We start from the raw sequence: 6,709 nt of genomic DNA on the forward strand, positions 1-6,709 counted from the left end.
ATAATTTGCACCATAGAGGTACAGAATCCATTTGATGGTAAAAATAAGATATATTAAATTCTTAACTAATATATTCCTGCATTCTAGCTTCTTTGAAGTTTTCTAGATCAGACCAACTTTTACTGCTCACATTTAGACTGATATTAAATTTCAGTCTTGAATTTGGGACCTTAATTCCTCAATGTCTAGTTCATATTCTCTCACGTATAGAAACTTAGGGCCTCTCCTGTTGGTTTATCCCCATAAATATATAGTCAAAGTTACACATGTGATAAATCAAATAAACTTAAACCAACACTAGAGAGAGACATCATGAGGAATGGAATAACACCTATAAAATATCTGGAGAGATGATTAGGGTCTAGATATAGGTGATACATGATGAAGGAAGAATTGATGCAATACATTATGTAAAAGAGCGTCTTTGCTTAGGATATTCCGTGCTTACAGAAATGACCCACTGTGATGGGGAACCTGGACATTGAGTGAGTGAGCAGCCACCTTCACAACGCTGAGTCTGCACCATTAACATGAAGAGCCCTAGAGTCAGAATAGGAAACGTATAGAAGACCTTTGAAATTATCTAATTAACACCCTTTGTTCTACAAATCAAACTGAGCCTCAAAGATTTTGATTTGCAAAATGTCAACTAGCTTCCTCAGAGAAGTAGGTGGGGATGGACATTAGAAATAAACAGAGTAGGTGTGTGAATGATCTGAACATAGAAAGCTGGTGCATTCCTAAGTAAATGCTAGATAGCTGGCTCATAAAGCGGTAATAAAGAGGGAAGGAAATTTATAAAAATGGCACACAAAAACGGCACAGGCAGGAAGAGGGGAATTCATGTGTCTCCCCCAGTGTAGACACAGAAGAACTTTACCACATACACCAGAAGTTACAGACATGGTCCTAGAAGCAAACATGAGGAAGAAATAAACATAGAAATTGAATAAAGAAAACATAAAGCTGTGCCTCTGGTATGGTGGCCCTGAGACATATGTAGTTATTGAGCACTTGGAAGGCAACTAATCTAAATTGAGATGTGCTGTATGTAAAATTTGTACATAACAGATCTTGAAGACCCAGTATTTTTTTTTAAAGAATATAAAATATCTCATTAATAATGTATATATTGGTTACATAGTAAAATTATATCATTTGGCTATATCATGTTAAATGAAATATATTATTAAAACTAGTGTTGCAGGTTTCCTTTTGCTTTTTTTAATGTGTCTACAAGAAAATTTAAAATTACATAGGTGCCTCATATTTGTGGTTCACATTATATTTCTATTGAACACTATTGGTTTAGAGGATATGTGGAAAAAGGTAGACAACAAATATCAATTGAAATATCCTGTGGGGACTGGGTATTTTTTCATTTATGTTATTTTATCTGAAAGTCACAATAATGAAGATAATTTCAATAGCTATTATTCTTGTATCTGTTAATTCCAGGAATCTCCATGCTTTCTTTCTCTTAAACAAAATTCTAAAGGTCCGGGTAAAATGAGTTAGATAGAAAGGTGGGTTTTTTTTTTGTGGTTTTTTTTGTGTTTTTTTTCCCAGAGTTGTAACTCCTGTTCCAGGCATTTAATGACACAGGGAAACAAAATTTAAGATTTCATAATTAGTAAATATTTTCCTATCGGTTGTTCTGTTATAGAAAATATGTTCAAGGAAACCTGCTTTAAAAGCTGAGCTATTTAAGTCATAAAGGGAAAAACTGGTATTGTTACCGGCTCTGCTAATTTACATTGAGATAACATGTGGAGAGACTACATCCCGCCCTTCCTGGATATTTTTAATTGGTATATCCTCTGCCTTTCACTAATGTATCTTATTTCTTTCATTATCTATAAAAGAAGCAAGTGTTCTTTCACCTTGAAAACTGAAATACCTCTTCCCGATATAATCAGATGCTTTCCAACCCCTTTTAAAGGAAAGGAAATTGCTTCTCTGGCTGCCAGCCATCATGAAGCTGAGAACATGTCTCTTAGTAAAGGTAAGGCGCCCTAATGAATGACTTTCTTTTGAAAGAAGGAGAGACAATCCCTCCCGTAATTCAGTACAAGCAGCTGTTATTTAGACACTAATGGAAGAAATAAAAATAGATAAGTAAAGACACAACTTCCCATGTGTAGCTGTCAGAGGTGACAGTAAGATAGGAAGTGATTTTCAACCAATCAAAACATTGAATTTAGTTACTTGAAAGAACATGGCAAAAAATCCATTTTGGCACTTTGGATTTTTCTTCTCTTATATATGTTATCCCATCCACTATAAGGAAAGAAGGAAGGAAGGAAGGAAGGAAGGAAGGAAGGAAGGAAGGAAGGAAGGAAGGAAGGAAGGAAGGAAGGAAGGAAGGAAGAAGGGAAGGAAGAAGGAAGGGAGGGACGGAGGGAGGGAGAACTCAAAACAGTAAAACCTTTAATGATGTACACATCTGCTTTGAAATATTATACTTTACTCAGAGGTTAGCTTTTATTTTTGTCCTCATGATAAAAGACCACAGATTGTGTTTAGTATATTGTATCACATTTTACTACAGCTGTCATTTAATATTTGTTTCCTTAATTTGTGGTATTTTTCTTAGAGAAAATATGGAGTTGTATAGTAGTCACATTTTCATTTGTATACTATCTGGCTGTGCTTTTCCAAAACACACTAATAGTCACTGAACTCTGTCAACCTAACCTTGAGAAATTTTCCCCGGGTATACGAAATAGAATCAATTTACTCAGTTACAGTTATTGTGCAGTCAGTACATTGCTCTGTGGGGAGACACCAAAAAATGTTCCTGCTCTGAAAGAGAGCATAATGTCAAGAAGAAAAAAAGATAGTTCCAGTATCTAATGCTGCACTTATTTCACTTAGCATCATGCCCTTAAGGTCCATCCACTCCAAATCTTAGTGGTTGAAAACAACAGTCATTTTATTGCTCACCATTCTGTGGGTCAGGAATTCAAGTATGATTAATAGGAGACAGCTTGGCTCTTGCTCCATACAACACTGGTTGAAGTGGCTTGACTGGGGCTGCAAGGTCCAAGATAGCACACTAACATATCTGGGAATGTGATGCTGGCCGTTGTTCCCCACATAACCTGTCTCTGTACTTGGTAGTCTTAGTTTATTTTTATCATTTGGTAGTCTATAGGCTAAGCATCTTTCCAAGGGTGAAAATGGAAGTCTCAAGATGTCTTAAGACTTAGGGCCAGAAGTTACACAATATCACATCTGTTTCATTCCATTGGTCATAGCAGATTACAACACCAGCACAGATCAAGGGGAGGAGAAACTTCGTGTCTCCAAAAAAAATAAAAAGAATGATAAAGTCACATTACTAAGGGACTACATTGTAGCCATCTTTGAAAACAATATGCCAAGCACTTGTGAAACAAATGAGAACAAAAAATAGAGGAATAGATATGAAAGTTTCACATTTTTATAAGTAATTGTGCCGCAGAAGAATTTTAAGAAGCTGCTACAGTAATTAGAATGATCTAAGGTGGGCTATTCAACCTTTTTTGTTATTATTATCCATTTCCTTATAAACTTGAAATCACCAGGACATAGGACTATTGATAACAAAGTCCCTAAAAGAGTAAGGATAAGGAAGACAATCAAAATACAATCAGATTCAACTAAATTCAGGAAATTCAACTAAACGTAGGAAAGAACAAAACATCTTGAAATAATTAAAGACAAAAATTAATAAATTATAGAGCAGAATGACAATAGAATTGAAAAAGTAGAATCAAGAGAGCTGGTTCATCAGAAAGACTAATAAAATTGATAAACACCTAACAAGATTAAGAGATAATAAATGACAAACATTGTAGTAGGCCTTTGAAAAAAGATATCATTACAGAGGTTTTCTTCTTAATTATAGATGAATACTAATAGAGCTTTGTATTAGTAAATTTTTCCCAAAGAAAAATTACTTTTGGAGAAATATACAAATCAGAAGTTATTCAGGAAAGACGAGAAAACTGAATTAGAGCTATAACCAGGGAAGTGCCTGCAATGTTCTCAAAAAAGTTCCTTCAACGGAAAACTGCATTCTTAACATATATTTAGCAGCAAGTTAAATGAGTCAATAATTACAGTGCTTTTTAAATCAGTCAGGCACATAGAAATAGATGAAACTATTCCATTTTTTTTCTTAAAGGACTTAGAATCATTCAAGGTATCCCCAACAAGAAAAAGAGCAAACCAATGTTCCCCAAGGTGAGTTCTACAGAATTCTAGTCATCTGGGATTATGTTACATATTTCTTGGGGAAATTGGCAGTTTCTAGTTAAACATAATTCGGAAATACTAAGTTTACATATGTAAAACAAGTTTCTGACTAAAGGATTTAATCAGAGTATCTAAATGATAATGGGTAATATTAATCTGTGACCATTTCTTAACCTACTTTAACTGTGGAAAATGTTCTTGTCAGAAAAGGATTCTGAAAAAAATATGTTATTTAAAATACGACACAAGCCAATCTCAATTATACATAGAGTAAATCTTAAAGAATACAGGAAATCCACCACTATCTGAGAATAACCACACACAATAGCCAAGTATAGTTAATTCCAGTAATAGAATATGATAAAATCTGCTGATATAATCTATTACATCAAAAATAAAGTAAAAAAAAAAAAAGAGGATGTTAATAGGAATCAAAACATGCAATTAAATTCAGTATCCACTTATAAAACCTTAATCATCAATAAGTATATAAATATTTAATATAGTAAGGCATATCTATACAAAATAAATACAAAACAATATTATTCTGAGACAATAGCTAATGTCACATTTGATTATGACAGAAATATTTCCAATAAAGTCAGACACAAGATTAAGATACCACTATTTCCATTACTACTGCTATTATTCTCTACATTTACAATTTTTGGTAATTCCAGATGATGTAATAGGTAAGAAAAAGAATTAGTCTTATATAGGGAAAGATGATAAAATGACCATTATTTTATGATGACATAAATTGGAAGCATCTGTATCTGAGGAGGAAGAGGATAAGGGAATGACAACTAGAAGGACATCCATCAAAATATTAACTATAGTTCATTGGGGGAGAGGAATAAAATTTAGTCATTTTTATCTTTGACCTTTTCCGAGTTTCTCATGCTTTATGCCAGGAGATTACAATAATTCTATTCAAAAAATGTATTATTTCATAAGGGCATGTAAATTTTGTAGACAAAATGGTTGGGATTCTTAGTCTTAACCCAGTTCCACCTACACAGCATAATTTAGAACATTATCATGGGAAAGATGCATTAACTCTTCGAAAGAAACAACTACAGATCAGTCAAGCTGTACAAAATTTTTCTATCCACTGAGGATTCACAATCCCTTTAGCCTTAATTGGCAATTTGAAAAACGTACGTTGTTACTTTGAGGGATTTTCAATGGCATATTCAGATAATATTTTCCCAAATGTCCCTTTCAAACTCCCATCATTTACCCATCAGCCTTCCATATTGATCTCTAAAGAACACAAAATTACACACTGGTGGCCATTTTATGGTACATATTGTGGAGAAAGCTTCTTGCAAATTCAAGAATGCAGTTAGAGATTTAGTAGGAGCCAAAAAAGTTAACATTAGCTGAAAACAGAGAACCATGATTATTTTTAACTCAAGGAACACATGAAAAACTCCAGAAAATCCAAGAGAATATGTATCTTGACACAGCAAAATTTTAAACTATCCTCATTAATTAGCTACCATGAATGTTATTTACTAATTCATTGACATAAATGGTAAAGATACTCTTAATTTTTTTCAGAAGGCTACTTAAAATCAACATATGCATTAACAATCATAATGACACAGTTAATGAGATTAGACCAGTGATTCTCAAATGTCCACCAGAGGGAATACTTAACAAGATCTAGAGACATATTTGGTTTTGGAAATTATGAGTAAGGGTGCAATTGGCATCTGTTGGGTGTAGTCCAATAAACATCCTGCAATGCACAGGATAGTCCCCAAAAACAAAGAATTATCTGGCCCTCCATGTCAATACTATCAAGTTTAGTAACCCTGGATTAAATAATATGTTATATTGTGTTTGTGATTTGTTTAGAAAAAACTTCTATTTTCTTCTCAAAGAAGGCGAATTTTTTTGTATATGAATTGACATGTAACTGGGAATCTGTATATGATTTATTACTCTATTTTCTGAGTGCTAACTTATTTTTGAATAATTTAGTTATGTTAACTAATGTAAACTTCACCACAACTTTATGAAGCACTGTGGCAGAAAACTAAATGACCGTACTAGCCATTATTCTCATCTTCCCCAGTCGTGAAGCTGGGCACATGGTTACTCACCCAAAGAACGCATTTCTCAACGTCCCTTGTAGCTAGAGGTGACTTTCCAGCAAAGGATAATGATATAATATATGAGCGATTCCCAGGTATTTCCTGTAAAGAAACAAGAATTATCATACAATCCCCTCATCCTTTTCTCCTTTTTGCTAGATGAAGATGGTGAACATTTTAGTAACCACTTTGGACCCACATGTTGCAGCTGGGTGTGAGAATTATAAGGCCAATTTTCCTACTCTAAACACCTTTAGACTACTGTGTTTCCCCAAAAATAAGACCTACCCTGAAAATAAACCCTAGTTAAGATCTCAGCAAGATGGACACATTTAGTACCTTATGACGATGTTCCAGAAGAA

The 6,709-nt window shown here is 33.8% G+C and overlaps 1 long non-coding RNA gene across 2 annotated transcripts in view; it reads right to left on the reverse strand.

The window, feature by feature from the left end:
- LOC141571291 (uncharacterized) overlaps window positions 1-6,450 on the reverse strand; it is a 204,053-nt gene extending 197,603 nt beyond the window's left edge. For both annotated transcript variants that reach the window (XR_016019198.1, XR_012496051.2), the window contains exon 1: window positions 6,357-6,450. This is a non-coding gene — a long non-coding RNA (uncharacterized LOC141571291). The remainder of the gene's footprint in view (window positions 1-6,356) is intronic.
- Window positions 6,451-6,709: the final 259 nt, after the last annotated feature.

The sequence above is a fragment of the Rhinolophus sinicus genome, chromosome 16 (genome assembly GCF_057876585.1).
Source record: "Rhinolophus sinicus isolate RSI-liver-muscle chromosome 16, RSI-T2T, whole genome shotgun sequence".
NCBI lineage: Eukaryota > Metazoa > Chordata > Mammalia > Chiroptera > Rhinolophidae > Rhinolophus > Rhinolophus sinicus.